Below are 15,720 nucleotides of genomic sequence, written 5' to 3'. Positions count from 1 at the left end.
ACCATTGATGATTTCTAGGACAGGTTCCGGGCCAATGAAAGAAGTGATTGCTCCGTACCTTGCCAGCTAATCGGCTGTTTCATTTCCCTTGATCCCCACAAATCCTGGCACCCTTTCCAGCCGAACTTTATTGTGCCAAGTCAGTTGTTCCAGGGCCTTTTTGCGTTCCCGAACCCGAAAAGAGGTAAAGTTTTAGATGTAAGAGGAAGGTGAAATTTATCAGCGTGAAAAAAAATCTATCATAGCAAAACTAAAAATGACAAAGGGAAAAAGATGATAAGCTAACATATACAGTGTTGTCTTTCAAGGAGACAAACCCAACTACATGTACATATACTCATTCATTGTGAGAGATTTCCCGAATTACCTAATATTCAGAACTATTTAAAATGTCCGAGCACACCGTTATTTTATTTAGTTTAAGGCTCATCAATATCTATTGTCATTAATGTTGGATTAGTTAAATTCAAAATGTACTAATGATATTTATAAAGGTCCATGTAACAGATTCATTCTTATTTAAATTTTAAACTGTACAAACAAACAGCATCCCATTACATCTAGTAAATAGACCAAACAAAAAAAACAAAGCTCAGTTGTAAAGTGCTTTCTAACAATGTACAGTTTTGTGGTCGAATGGTAGAAGAGCACTTTTTTTATATTTGGTGAACACAATCCGATCGTTTGTGTAAATATTATTGTTGTGTAGAATGTATTTTGGATTATTGGGCGTTTGTGTACTGCAAATACTTTACCTTACTTTACATCCCCTTACTCTTTCTTTAAGCTTTATTACTTTCTTACGTAAAGTTTTTCTATGAGCGGCAAACTTACTTTAGCATCTATGAAGATTGGACAGCCATTTCTAATGCACCTATAGAATGATATTTTGCAAATCTGTAAGATCGCATTTAGAATTTTATCTTCCCATATTTCTTATTCTTCTTAATCATGTTCTTTTTCTTTTTTTGTAGGCAAAAACTTTTTTAATAATCCTAAGAATTTTGTCTTCTTTCCGAATTCTCTCCGAGCCGAATGATGGCTCCTACAATGAGAACAACTCTCGAAAATTGATGTGATGCTTTTTTTTACACTCTTTTGTAATTTTTAGTGTTGTGCGTTTTCATTTTTGAGTTATCTCAGTAAATGAAATTTTATAGTCATTTAAATAACAACATATCAATGCGTTTTTAGCAAATTGAGTATTTTTGGTCTTGTTAACAAAACTCAAAAATGAAAACGCACAAGAAGCACTTGTTATGATCACTAGGATCTGGGATTTGAATTTAGGATCATATAAACGGCCAAGAATTGAGGGGTTACAGTCCATTTACGCTCAATTCCTACAAATCAATCTCAAATCTTACAATTTTCAAATCAATCTCAAATTGCCCACCATTTGACCTTTCGTGCAAGTCGTTGGGTTCCTGGGCATTTGCTAGTTATGTGAGATGAAGGCAGTTCAAAATGCAGCATCAAGGACCGTCTAGAATTGTTTAGCAGTCACTCATGAACCCCAAGGACTGGATGGTTCACTTAATTTGAATTCTGATTTAAGAAAATATGGCTCTTGTACGTTACCTGAAGGTCGAGGGACCACTTTCTGACAAACTCTACATCCTTCTAACGTATAACGTATTGTTTAGAATGTGAGGAAGCTAATTTTGGGATCTTAAGTCGAAATAAGCTTACGTCGAGTAGGTTATGCTGTTCTATTTCTAGCTGAGACTACAGTTTAGCCCTAGACACGTACTGTTGCTATCATTTTTCTTTAGGGTTGCTAGATGGAGAGTGACATTTGACAGTATAGAGACTCCTTATAATCCTTGGCCACATTTTCAAGTTGATCTTTTTACGTTGATCTTTCGTTGTTCAGTCTAAAATTCTCCGCACTGCCATTAACGGCTCCATTTTATGTTTCAAATCTAACCATCCACACAGACTTGGAAATTCCGTTTGTTGGACCAGGTTGCACGAACTCGCTATAAAAGTTTTCATCAGAACTTGCACTCTCATTCTACAATCCTCCTGTCCGCCATTTATCATCTCATTACCATCCAGATCATCCTCCCAGGCGATTAGAACGATTTTCTCTCTTCTGAAGAGAGTAGCTAATCCTGGAGACGACTTAGGGAGTGTTATCACTGGGTAACTTCTCCCCTCAATTAGTAAGTTTGTAGTGGTGTCAGTTATTGTCATTGTTACTAATAGTGCATCTAGCGCTGGTCTAACTTAACTAATAAATTAAAAAAAAGAGAAGATCTTTCATTGTTATAATTCATTTGTTAAGTTTTGAATTACTTTTTATCGGCTGTAGGTCTTGAATGAAATATACATATATTCATACATTTCCTAATCGCAAACCGTTTCGCCTAAGTTTTTAGCCTTTTTCCGAGCAATTTTGCTAATTTTGCTATTTTATTAATTTAGCTATTTTGCTACACGCCTAGATTGCACTCTGGATCTGCAATGGTGAAGACGTTTTATTATGTGAATAATTGTGGCATAGAAGATACAAATGATCAATGGTCTTAATATAATTGATGGACAAAAATAATTTAAACTGAATACACAACAACATTTAAAAAAATTAGTTTACGCTGTTTTAAAATATAAATAATTATTTAACAATACATTTCCAAATAAGTAAAATAAAAACTAGAAAGTAATTGCAATAATTTTCACAATTATAAGTTTTAATTTGTTGAGAGTATTTTAAATTAATTATTAAACAGCCTGAAATTTAAATTAAATATAGCCTGAAAATTAGTCATATTCTGGTGTTAAATTGACTGGAAACTCAGTTCACACATTCAATTAAAAGGTGTGGAAACACACTTGACTAATTATGCAGTCTGTTTGGACTAATCAGCCCTTTAACGCCTCTGACGTACATATACAGCCCACCATACGTAAAGGTCTAACAGCGCCCTTAATCTCTGACCAACCTTTAAAGGCCGTTCATCACACTACAATAAGGCTACCTCTAAGTTTACCTAGATATAGATATAAAAGTGGTCGCTAGGAGAAATGATGTCCCTAGGGGCCTACATAGAAAGGTTTCAAAATTCGTGGTTATAGAATATTAACTGCGCTGTATAATATGACCTTTCTTAGGATGGCCTATCTAGCGAAAAATAAGTCAAAATCGCTACTTCTAAAAAAGTTGATGAAGTATCCTTTCGTAAAAATAGAAGTGAATACTCTTCTACTTCTTTTTTGGGGCTGCGGACTGGATAAACCCTTTTTGTAGGTTAATCCTTTCTCTTAAGTTCTATTAAGAAAGCTTCAATGTGTTGCTAAAAACAAGAATGTGAAATGTTCTTCAACTAGAAGTTCCTCTTTTCTTCAATGGAGTTTTCTTTTGTAAATGGTTCCAAGAAATTTGCTGTAGACTTAATACATTATCTACGCAAAGATGTATTTGTAATGTAGGTTTTACAAAATGTATAAAATATCATTAAGAATTAAAATATGACACAAATGGGCAGAGTTTTTGTAGTAAATTTGCGAGCCAAACCTTAAGAACAGAAGTGAGACAAAGTCGGTTATTTTTTTTCGAAGACTAATTCTTCGATTAGGCTCAGCGAAGCTGCCTAATTGGAAACAACAACCCATTGATTTACAAACCTTTGTATTTCAAAATATAAGAGGTAATGTCCCCCTTACTTGAAGATATAGAAGGTGAAGTAGAATACAATTAGGCAGGTGCCTCTTTGATCATGATACAAGATCAAACACTAGTTTAATGTTGGGCGAGTGAACTAGTCAAAGAGTACGGATGTTCTACTGGCGACACTAATGCCGTCATTATCTCATTCTAATTAAACTAAATAAGTATAATCGATCGTAATAACATTTTTATTATTAGAGATTTATGATTTGTTATTTAGGTAATTAAAGGGTTTTAATTTCTCTTGTTAAGATTGCAATGCTGTCCAATTTTCGAACTTGGGAAAATAGGACAAGTTCGAATTAAGTAGATTAGATAAGTTCAAATAAATATTCCTACTTTTGCAGACAAATTTGTGCCTTAACCTTACTTGATTTATTTTAGGATGTCAAATATAATCACACTAATTAAGGTCAAAATGATTTTAGCATTTTTTGATGAAATGATTTGTTAACACATTGCCGACCGCACGTGTTGCAACTGAATATATTGCAACTGAAGGGAGTTTATTATAGTCATCGAAGTGCGAGAAACTCTCTCTTGCAAAGTGAGCTTACAATGCTTAGAGTATTCCCTTGATTTAATGCTCTGATTTTGATCCTTTTATAATAGTAAATAGTTAAGAGCAAAAAGGTGTTAACAGTAACTCCAGACGAAAAAAAATGTTTATTTGTACAGATATTTGAACATAAAGTACTATTCAAATAATTTGGTAGATCATTTGCACATTTACATTTACAGTATCTTGCGATGACCTAAAATGACAAAGAAAAAGAAAATAAAAAATATATCCACTGTTATAGGCAGAACATTTGTGCTGCAACTCTAGCTACATTTCTAGACGACAAATCGTCATGAATTGTTATTCATGTTCATACAACTTAGTCGCGACAGTTGGAACTATATTTTCTCATTAATTTGAATAAATGCCGCTATTAAAACAGTCCGGTAGTACAGTTGTGTAAGGGTTGATCATCAAAAACTGCACAAAAAGCGTAACGTTGGAAAAACACCCAACTTAGACAATTTTTTTCTCTTTTTCTATAAAAGATAAAATTCCCAAATTTTCTTTAAAATATCAGGCAAATCCTTCTTTATAACTGTAATTTTGTTGCAACAACATACATTAATTAGATTTTGAGAATATATCATAGGCCTGCATATACTTAAATTCAGTCCTCCATTGCATTGCATTGTCAAACGGTGAGATTTCCCCGATCGGTCGTGCACTGTGACATTTTACAAAACGGGGAGATTTTCCCGAATGGTCAGCAATGTGTAACATGAGATTTCCAAAACATTTAAATACAATGTCGTTCTTTTAGTCGACATACTCTTCTGCTCGTATACTTACAGTTCAAAGTATTTGGAAGACTTACTAAACTTTTTGGGATTTCGTTCAGTTCATTTCGAATCCTCTGGTAGTTTCAACAAATATCCAACTTTATTTTTTTTTTTACTGAACAGCATTTTTGATCTTCTGAACAAATGTTTCTTCCATGACTGGTTTTTACCAATATCAGCTTATCTTTCAGTCTAAGATCATAATGAGATCAACTTTTCCACAACTCAAAAGATATGTATTAGAATGTTAAAAAGAGAATCTTTGAGTTCAAAAGAAGCTTTGAACTTCCAGTTGATGAGGGTTTAGTTTCTCTGAGGAAGAAAAATTGGATCTTCACCAATACATTGTAAAAAGAAGAAAGTGGTAAGAAAGGTTTTACAAATAGAATTCTTATATAAGATGTACAAATTTAATATCGACTCTTTTTTAGAAATTTCTCTAGAATTAAAACAAGATCAAAGAGGATGGACTAATTTTATGTTAGGAAACAATTACATTCAGTGTAAAAAGGGGAGAGATCGATGGCTGACAGTAAAGGGCGTACAACTAAAGAGTGGAGACAGCTGAAGCTGAACGGTATAGAAGAAGAGATGATCATAGCTGGAATTGTTCCATGTATTCTGAATTTGGAATAGTGTGCATGTGTGACGGAATGATGTTAATGTGGTGAAATGGTGAAGTATTTTGGGGGAATAGGATGACTGGATGGAGATGGTTGAAGGAATTAGGAGCAGGAGCCCTGGGCAAGCACAGTTAGCAATGGCGAGCTGAACAATAGAACTGAAGGAACAATGGAAGCCGAGCATAGAGGAACTACGACCAGCGGTAGCGGCGGAGGACATCATTGTGCCTCTAATTCACAACATACAGTCACCTAGTACAGATATCTATTACTCTGGTCTGTGTAGGTTATGTGTAGATCTGTCTAACTCGTGTCCCAAACTGCTACTGACAGACCCACGTACAATGTGTACAGAAATGGAAAAGAATTAGTAGTGAAAACCATAATCTTCATTTTTTTTTCTCCCAATTAACAGCTTAAGAAGCTCTGGGTTCTAGAAATGGAAGAACGTTAGGAGAAATCGAAAGGAGTTTTAAAGGTAGTGAATGTCTGTGGAAATATATCGAATTGAAGGCTACCTCAAACATTATTCAGGTCGACTACTGACATGAGAACTCGAATACGTATGGAAACTGAATACTTGACTTAAACCGACAATGAAAATCGGTAAGGACGGAGGTCACCCATGAAATTACAATACCAACTAATTCTGTTCAAAAACATTCAAAACAGAATTGCACTTATGGAGGCGTACCACGGGGTTCTGCAAAATCCTCCAGCAATTCAGAGAATCAAATTCTTTAATCTAAACACTTTCGTGATGTTGACTACAATCCCTAATTTCTCTTCAATTTGTTTTTATGTGCTTTAACTTCAAGACTGGAGTTAGAATATTCTATGAATTTGGAACAGCTGATAGATGTTGTAGATGTTTTTCTGATATGGGTCATTTGGAGATTTTGGGTCACGAAGAGGTAGGAGGATCCTGACCTCACAGCTAACCAGCTGTTAGCATTTCATTTAACACATATTCTATGGGTTTCCATGAGTGGTTAACCCTCGTATTATTCACGATTATTAATGAGTTCTGCGGGTTTTCAACAATCCAAATAGTTAATTCGGTAACTGTCCAGGATCAATTATGAGATGCTATCGGGTCTTTTACGTAACTCTTCCATACACGTGGTTGTTACCTCTTATTAGGTACTGAGGTTTAAGGAGCTTTCTCACTTCTCACCATAAAAAAGGACTCATTGATGATCCATTGTAGGTCTAACACAAGGAACGTCTCTTTTTTTTTTTTTTTTGCAATGTCTACAGTTTTCCCCATCAAAGAAAGGTCTCAAATCTGCTCAAAGGTGCTGAAAAAGAAGCAGATTGTCCCATATTGCGGAGGAACCTCCATGTAGATGTTTTCTAAGCCCATCATTTGAGGCCAGATTTTTAAATCTTCGTGGGTCTTATTCTAGTAAGGGTAAATATTCAGTTACTCATGAGAACTCAAGGATGTGGCCAATTGCACCAGCTGTGGCTAGTGGGTAGTGGCTTTTAGGTGGCATACTGGTCCCAAGTGACTACCTATCCAGCATAAAAGTACTAAGAGCTATTGGTATTTCCTTCTCAACGTCTACGGGACTTTGAAAGAACTTAAGGGACCAAAAATGAAACCTAGAATGACTTCCGTCACAGACTTGCATTTAGAATATCACAGGGCCTCCACACAATCCATCAAATACTGTTTTTTAAACTGGGTAGAAACATATAGAAATATATCTTAAATGAAATCGCTAATTTAATCATTACTTAACTGAATCGAAAAGTTTTCGTACGTGTTTTTGTTTAATAGAAGTAATTTTCTATAGAATTTTTCTTTTTACCAAAAAATGTTACTTGAATTGGGAGTATATTTATGAGTGTGGGTAAGAGATAGATACAGTCAACATTGGATGAAAATAACAGTGAAGAAAGTTAACAGAAGAAGTCCGGGCGTAGTTGCAGAAAAGTTTTGAATGGACACAGTTTTCCGTCGTGCGGAAAAGTGACAAGCAGGATGACAGTCACAAATTGAAGCGGTAGGAGGCTGTAATAGAGGATTGTTACAACTAACCCTTCAAATAGAAGCCCTCCATTGAAGGATCCTCTTACCTACCTTCAAGCAGTCCTACCCTAACATCGTTAGGGAACAGGTCTGCTGAACTTGTTCTATTTTAAATCATCAGATATTATCGGTCTCCATTTCTACAACGTTCTGGAAATAATTCAAAAACAAATTGAAATAAAGTTATCGAAATGGTCTGAATGTTAGTTGATGATCAATGTAACCTTATTGTCTTCCAATGTATCCTTGATAAGGAAAGAACATAAAGGAAAAGCGGTCATCACTGGTCCACAGGTTTTCATCTTTCTTGAACCTTTGACCACTTTAAATCAAAATCCCTATACGAATAATCTGTTCAGTACCATATCCCAAAATTTGATCCAAAACAAGCAATTATGTACATATCAAATTTTTTGCTACCAAAATTCTCTTGTCGTTCTTTAATTTTATTCTCTTCTTGAAATAATGATATACAGGGTGATCCATTTAAAACGCACCAACCGCTAATAACTTTTTAGGAAAGCGGAATTTCGAAAAATCCCAAAGTAAACTATATGTTTTTCTTTGGTCTAGTTTTCAAATTTTCCACCCCCGATGCTTCATTTTTGGCGAAGTTACGGGCAAAAACCCGATTGGAGTTTCATAAGGACCACTGGTTTTGACAATGATTATGAAAACTACATAAAAAACTGTGATGATGATGACCCCGTTTTGATATCCCTAATATTAGTAGAGATATTTAAGATCAAAGTTACAATTTTATCTATTCTTGAACGGTTTTCAATATTAATTTTCCTCCACAAATACAAGTTTTTGGGAGGTCCTCTGACCTATGATTATGGTAAGAATATCTTTCCTGGGATGGGCGGGTGTTGGTCTAGGTGGTCAAGAGCGTGGCTTTGTAAGTGGGAAGACCCTAATTCGAATCCCGCGTATGACTACAATTTATTAAAAAAAAGTATTAATATTTTTTAAATAATAAGAATGGCTGCACCCGCAGGATTCGAACTAGGGATCTCCCACTTACAAAGCCACGCTCTTCACCATAAGATGAGTCTCAGGTTAAAAGAATTGAATGCAAAAACGAGTTTGGCCCGAAGGGAAAACGTTTTATCCTTCACATTGTTCGAATTCAAAATGGTTTCCTCCCAAATAATAATTTTTTGATTATGTCTTCTTATCCATTATTTGCAGTAAATTATAGATGTCCACAAGACGAAAGAAAGCACCAACTGGACCTATAAGTTATACTGCAACATTTATTATTTAAGGTGTTGGCACTGTAAATAAAGCACTCAAATATTGGTACATAAAATAAAGAATATTTTGTTTTTCAATAAAAATAAAATTGCTGGTAAGTTAAATATAAAAGACAATATTATAAAATAAACAATGAATATGAGAGCGAACCCTGAATCAACACAATAATGATTTGATATAAAAATGTGTAACGATAATATTTATGATCCGCCAATAATAAAATTGGCGTTGTAATATTTTACGATCTCGCTGCAAGTAATATCTCTCGTTTGCATTTATTTATTTATTTTTTTTAAAAAAAGGTTTTAGAGCAGGCTGTGTAATGTAATGTTTATTTTTACTAAAGCCTAAATTTATGTACGAAGCTATTTAAATGTCTGTACTACAAAAAAAGTTAAATTATTGCAACTTTAACTTCATAAAACAACATAAAAGTAGCACATTTAATTACAGTTCGTGGATACAATTGTTTCTCTCGTTGGGAAATAAAGGTCAGAATGACTGCATCGCATTCGTGCAATCTCTACGCTCTAAAACTCATGAAATTAACAACTAGGATGAGGCATTACTTGTATAACTGGTCATGTGCCTAATTCTATGGGGGCCAATCCAAATAATTACAACAGGCAAGAATAATTATTAGCAATTTCAGTCTTGTTTATTAATTTTTTTGAGTTAAGCTACCCTAGGCACTAACAGGTCGTTTTTATAGGTTATTTTTTTTTATCGTTAACAAGTTTCTTTGAATTGTTTTTATTTAATAATAAATTAATTATATTATTATTTTCTTTCACTTTGAACGCTCTCAGAAGCGGGCCATTCGGATGGCCACCATAGTTACAACTTTTTCTACCTTCATCACTTAATGTTTGATGATACAGATTGTTAGCCCAATTCTTATGGTATAGATTAACTGATTTCTGGGCCACATTTATAATATTCTTCTGATCTTATCCTGCACTTTCTGCATATTTTCATAAAAGGGGACAGCAATTTATTTCCCAACTCTAATAACTAGAATATTAGGTTTATTATTCCGAATTTTTCTGTGAGTATCCCTGTAAATCCTGTCCAGATCTTTCTATAGAAACTCATAGTTTATGCTTATAAATTTCTCAATCCCTTAGCTTGCTTTTCATTGCCAAACGAATGAGCTTGGCCGAAGGTGCCTTGGGTCTACTCTGTTTAACTGGAGCACTCTACCGAGAGATGCTCAAAGCTTTTTTGTGTACAACTTAATTTTTTCTGATTATTAGGGTGAAGGGACCAGTAATTGACTGCTTAAGAAAAAATTCGAGTTTAAGATAGAATAACTTCCGTTATTTTGGCTCCAGATGAAGGTTGTAAAATTGTACCGCTCCAGTAGGATGTATTTTATTTTATTAATATTTTAAAAGCAGTAAATTCGATCTTTATGTCAACCAAAAATGATTTTTTTTGGAAGTATGTCAGTGACCCAGTAATTGACATACCGAATTTTCGGTGGAACCAGTGTTTGACATGGGGTGGGACCAGTAATTGACATACAAATATATTCATGAAACGACATAAGGTATGCCTTCAAAATCACTTTTAAATCTAAATAAATCACTTAAATCACCTAAATCACTTTTTCAATTGGATTTATAACAAAAATTAGTCTTATTCATTATTAATTACAATCAGTTTTTAAATAGGCAAACCTAAATAATCTAATATTTTTTCAACATTGCCCTTTTTTATGCAGTTTTTGACGATCAACCCTTACACAACTGTCCTACCGGACAATTTTAATTAAGTTTAAACCAAGACAGGTAATTTGAAGAACAGTCCTTACTTTCAATAGTACCAAGGAGATATTAGCTAAAATGCTTGTTAGATCGTACACAATGTCTGTCGGCTCGCTTTTATCTCTTTCTCTCAACTCTTCCGCTCTCTTATCCTTTCAAGTTTCTGCTAAATATTTTGTTACTTAAACCCTTTTTTGGGAACTTTTTTGGTTCTCACTTTACCAAACTACCCTCTCTACTTCCGATTAGACTATGTGGTCACATCCTTGTTTCATTCATTCCGCCTATAACGCTGCTACCGATGGCATCTACGCGTCTTTGGGTTCGAGTTGTTGGTGCTTTCTAGTGAACCAAATTTCTCCTAGCTTCCCTTCTTTTGGAGCGCTTCGCTAATATTTTCCACAATCTGTGCTGCCAGTGTCATTTGCTTCGAAACCAAACTATCTGAATGTAATTCATTCTTACTTTCTGCATCTATTCAGTATTTTATTGTTTATTATTACTGAGTTACCTCTTGGGCACATGTATATATACATTGTGTGCACGTTCATCGCGTCCCGCTACAGGTTGTAAGCATTCGCACTTATAACAGTAATAAATAAATGAAACGTCAATGAAGAAACAACTAGATTAAAAAATATATATCTGTTATTGACTCTTTAACTTGGAAAGGATAGTTATTAATATACACATACCTACAAATAAACCATTGATATTCACATAACTAGGTAACCAATTGACAAAAATATGTGTTATTAAAATAGGCACACTATAAAAGAAAAAATGAATGAAAAAACAAAATATTCTTTCGGAATACATAGGAAATGAACATCATAATATATCTTATGTAATTAATTGATAATTAGCCACTTGAAATCACAAGCCATTTGAAAACCTCACACATCAACGGTTTTATTAAATTGGTAACGTTCTCCATAAAGTAGTAAAGGGCGATCCAACCTTCAACTATTTAGGAATTAAAAATGGTTTTCATACCGATTTCATTTTTTTTTAATACAGTTTAGCCTATTTAGCCTATGGGATGCTATATATTCGTCTTCGGTCAACATGTCTGTTAATTGGTAAATACAATAGATCTTACAAACATTTTTATGTTATTAATGTGTAACATCACAAAGTCACCAACTCTCCACGTATGTTTGATTTCGCACCTGGTACTTCTCTTGAGGGAGCTTCATTTTTCCCCTGGCCGTTTCCTTTGATGGAATTCTATGGTTCAGCCATTTCCTCCCTTTCTTCTTTGTCATGTGGCTAGGACTCAAAACTGAGGGAGAATGAGAGATTTTCCAACTCCGATAAGTGGGCGTCGTTTTTATCAATCACGTAGGTCTCGTGAAGCTGTTCGGCGATCACGATTATTTCAGTTTGTTGTCCATACATTGTTGTTCTCTACAGAATAATCATTCTGCATGCCCTCTTGAAATAAGGCGTACATTTGCTAATTCATTAATTTAAACATATTTTGTTGGAAGTTTTACTATTTATTTTATGTTGCCGATATTTTTTATCAATGATTTTATTTTACAATGTATTGAATTTTTAATTATAATAAAATTTACCAACCTATCTTATCATTTTCCCTGGAAGTCAATCACTGGTCTCAAACAAAAAAGCTGTAGGACTAGTAATTGACATACATGTCAATTACTGGCAGATTGCCGTTTCAAGGACCAGTGATTGACAGCCCCATTTTAATCCTCAATGCTTCTTATAATTAAAAAAAAAAAACTACATAAATGAAATCTACAAGTAATACTAATTATAACAGAACATTGATAACCACACGAATATATGAACAAATAAACGAAAAATAAGAAAAAAGAAAAATTATTTTCTTATCAATCCTCCTTAGCAACGGATTGTTTTTTCCTTGATTTTGAACTTTTAACACAAATAACCTTCCACTGATACCAAGGAACCTTCCAATAATTAATATTTTTCTGGAACTGCTGCCCAAAGGCTTCTCAATAACGAAATTGAAAGAATCACCACTAAAAACGGCTCATATCCCTTATAATACCAGTTTATTTCTGGTATGTCAATTACTGGTGCCCGGTCAATTACTGGTCCCTTCACCCTATTTCTATTATTATTGAGACAGGCAATGGAATTCTATGTCTTAAAAAAAATGGTCAGAACAATTTCTGACAATGTTACGAAAAATGTCTTGCCACTTTCATCAATTTGTTTTGTCTCATTTTAAGCTAAGTTTAATATTGACTTTAAAACAAGACAAAAGAACTACTTGTATTTTTCTTGGTTTATTAGAAAATTAATTAATTGTCAAAATGATCGCACTGTTACCTTGTAATTTTAATTATTTAAGCGAAATGAGAGTGGAAAGCCACCCTTTTTAAACATGGAATCCAGATTAATTTTTATTATTATTAATATTTTCTTTAATTAAAAACGTTTAGAAGTAATTATTTATAAAATAACAGTAATGGAGGTTGTAGTTGTGTATACTGAACACTAAAGTTGTAAATATTTATATTGTTTAATAAATAAAGAATTTATCTACTTATCTAAGAGAGATAAAATTGAGTAGGTTGAACATGTGAAAAGCAACACCAGTGTTATAAAATTGGATGTTATATAATCCAAGCAGGCAAAAGTTAATTGAAAATAATCTGAAACCTAGTATTTGAAGTGGGTGGAAAAGGAAAAAAAGAAAAGATGTTACATAACTGTTTTTAATTTAAATGGCTCTTGTGGGTGATAATTAATAGAGAGGTTTTGGTAACAGATTTTCATCCTGAGAAAAACATAAACTTTTCAATAACATTGTGGACAGAAGTAAAACGATATCAAAAACCTTTCCTAAGAGATTTACAACAATTACTATTATCTAGTTTATAATATCTTTTAATTAGATTAATTTTTCGCTTAACAATATTTTTTTACCACTAATTAATAAGCAGTGTTGATGTATTATAAGGTCGTTAATTGGCTTATCTTTCCATTCAATTCCTGTCTAAGTAGAACTTCTTACATTGTTGATCTGGTTGTACCGTACATTTAAAAAAAGAAAAACATAAAGTAGAAAACTTCACTTGAAGGACGATAATAGATAATCCAAAAGAGAAAGTAAATAATTTTTTTAAAAAAAGAATACTTAAAAGCATGAAGCGTAAAGGAATGAAAGTACGAGATGTGGCTGTTAAATAACGAGATTGATGCTGCTACAGAAGAACTATACGAGTACATGCGCCAAATCCTAACGATAGACAGCTGTGCAGCGTAAAGCCTTCTCTTTCGATTGCAGCATCCTATCTATCCATCTAGAGAAATCTGTCTGACCGGAACCGTCGTTTGTGTAAGAGGTGTTAGTTTCGTTTTGCCGAAAACATGATACTACACATATAGTAGAGCAACGAATTGTCGTGAAATTTCACATGAAACTGGGTAAAACCGCTACTGAAACTTATCTTTTATTAAAAGAAGTTTATGGCGATGAATGTTAATCACGTGCGCGAGTTTTTGAGTGGTTCAAGCGTTTTCAAGAAGAGGTCGGAGATGATGACCGCCCGGGTCGCCCTTCCACGTCCAAAACGGATGTAAATATCAATTATAATTAATCAACATTACTACTTTGAGGTGCTTGCTCAACTCCGTGAAAGAGTAAGGAAAAAAACGACCCGATTTGTGAAAGAACAAGTCACGGGGTTCTCCATCAAGACAACGCGACGGCTCACACTGCATTGTTTGTCAAGATGTTTCGAGCTAAGTACAACATCTCAGTTTTAGGCCATCCGCCTTATTCGCCTGACCTGGCCCCATGTGACTTTTATCTGTTCCCCTAAAGTCAAATCTGCATTAAAAGGAACACGATTTAAGTCCGTTGAAGCTGTGAAAGAAAAAGCTGCACGCGTCATGCAGGAGCAAACAGGAAAAGACTTCCAGCACTGTTGCGAACAATGGTAAATTCGCATGGAGCGTTGTATGGATAGGGGAGTGGTGTATATTGAAGGTGATAATAACTAAATATGTATAAATTTAAAATAAAATGTTTTACAGCAATAGTCTCGTTATTTAATAGCCACACACTAAACAGAATCTCAGAATTCTTTTCTCTTGGAGTTAAGCTTTGCAAAAAGAGCATTTCTCCCCAATGAATATGATGTCAGGAATAATTTCTTTACTGTTTAGCTGGATAGAATCTGTAGATTTAATGAAAGAATGAAAATATTCAACGAAATTAAGATCATGACTAGCAATTTACCCTTTAAATGAAATATTAACTGATCCAATAGATTGGGTAAACATCCTGAGCTAGAAATTGAGGAAGGATAAAACGTTAAAGGAAGTGAAAGATCCAAGCTGAAAGCACAGCCAAGACATAATTAGAGATCAATGGATGATGGCCTCTAACAGTAACTGTCCACACACATCTGAAAGCGATATAAAGCAACAAGAGGGAAAAGATCATATACTTTTTATTGCCAATTACCTAATACGGACGGACTCAAGCTAAATGGAAAAAATTAATGCTGGCCTGATGAGACAATATTTTATGTTCTCATAAAGAGTCTTCTACAATCTACAAAATTCTAACTCACAAGAAACATTCTTATTTCTTGAAAACATTTTACAATCTGTAGTCCCGCTTACATCTCAATGACATGACGCTTTCTACATGGCAGCTTTCTATAAGTGTAAAAGACATTCCTGGTCAACGATTCTTTCCCGTATTTTGCCCTAGCAACTTCCAGAGTTTTCTACTTTCTTTTGATGTCTTTGCCTCATTGTTAAAAATTTCAGGAACGCTGTAATACTTTTCACTACAAAAGTTTCATCAGCTTTGCAGTTCGACAATGCTGCCTCAATCTCAATAATCCCAGACTACACTCCAAAATAATGTTTAATATGAAGGAAGGGAAGATACAAATTGTTTTTGATAGTGAAAATTAGACAAAAATCTTTATCTATCTTATTTTAGTAAATAAGTGCTTTCTAGTTTTTGGACAAGAACTCTAACCATAATAAAATGAG

General features: G+C 34.0%; 1 protein-coding gene across 1 annotated transcript in view; it reads right to left on the bottom strand.

Moving 5' to 3' along the window:
- The window catches only part of LOC141454292 (voltage-gated delayed rectifier potassium channel KCNH8-like), a 218,381-nt gene that overhangs the window by 109,375 nt on the left and 93,286 nt on the right, over positions 1–15,720 (bottom strand). The window lies entirely within an intron of this gene.

This window comes from Rhodnius prolixus, unplaced genomic scaffold (genome assembly GCF_049639745.1).
Source record: "Rhodnius prolixus isolate KJV_2025 unplaced genomic scaffold, Rpr scaffold_9, whole genome shotgun sequence".
Lineage (NCBI taxonomy): Eukaryota > Metazoa > Arthropoda > Insecta > Hemiptera > Reduviidae > Rhodnius > Rhodnius prolixus.
Note: the sequence above shows the minus strand (reverse complement) of the source record. Positions and strands in the feature narration are given on the sequence as shown.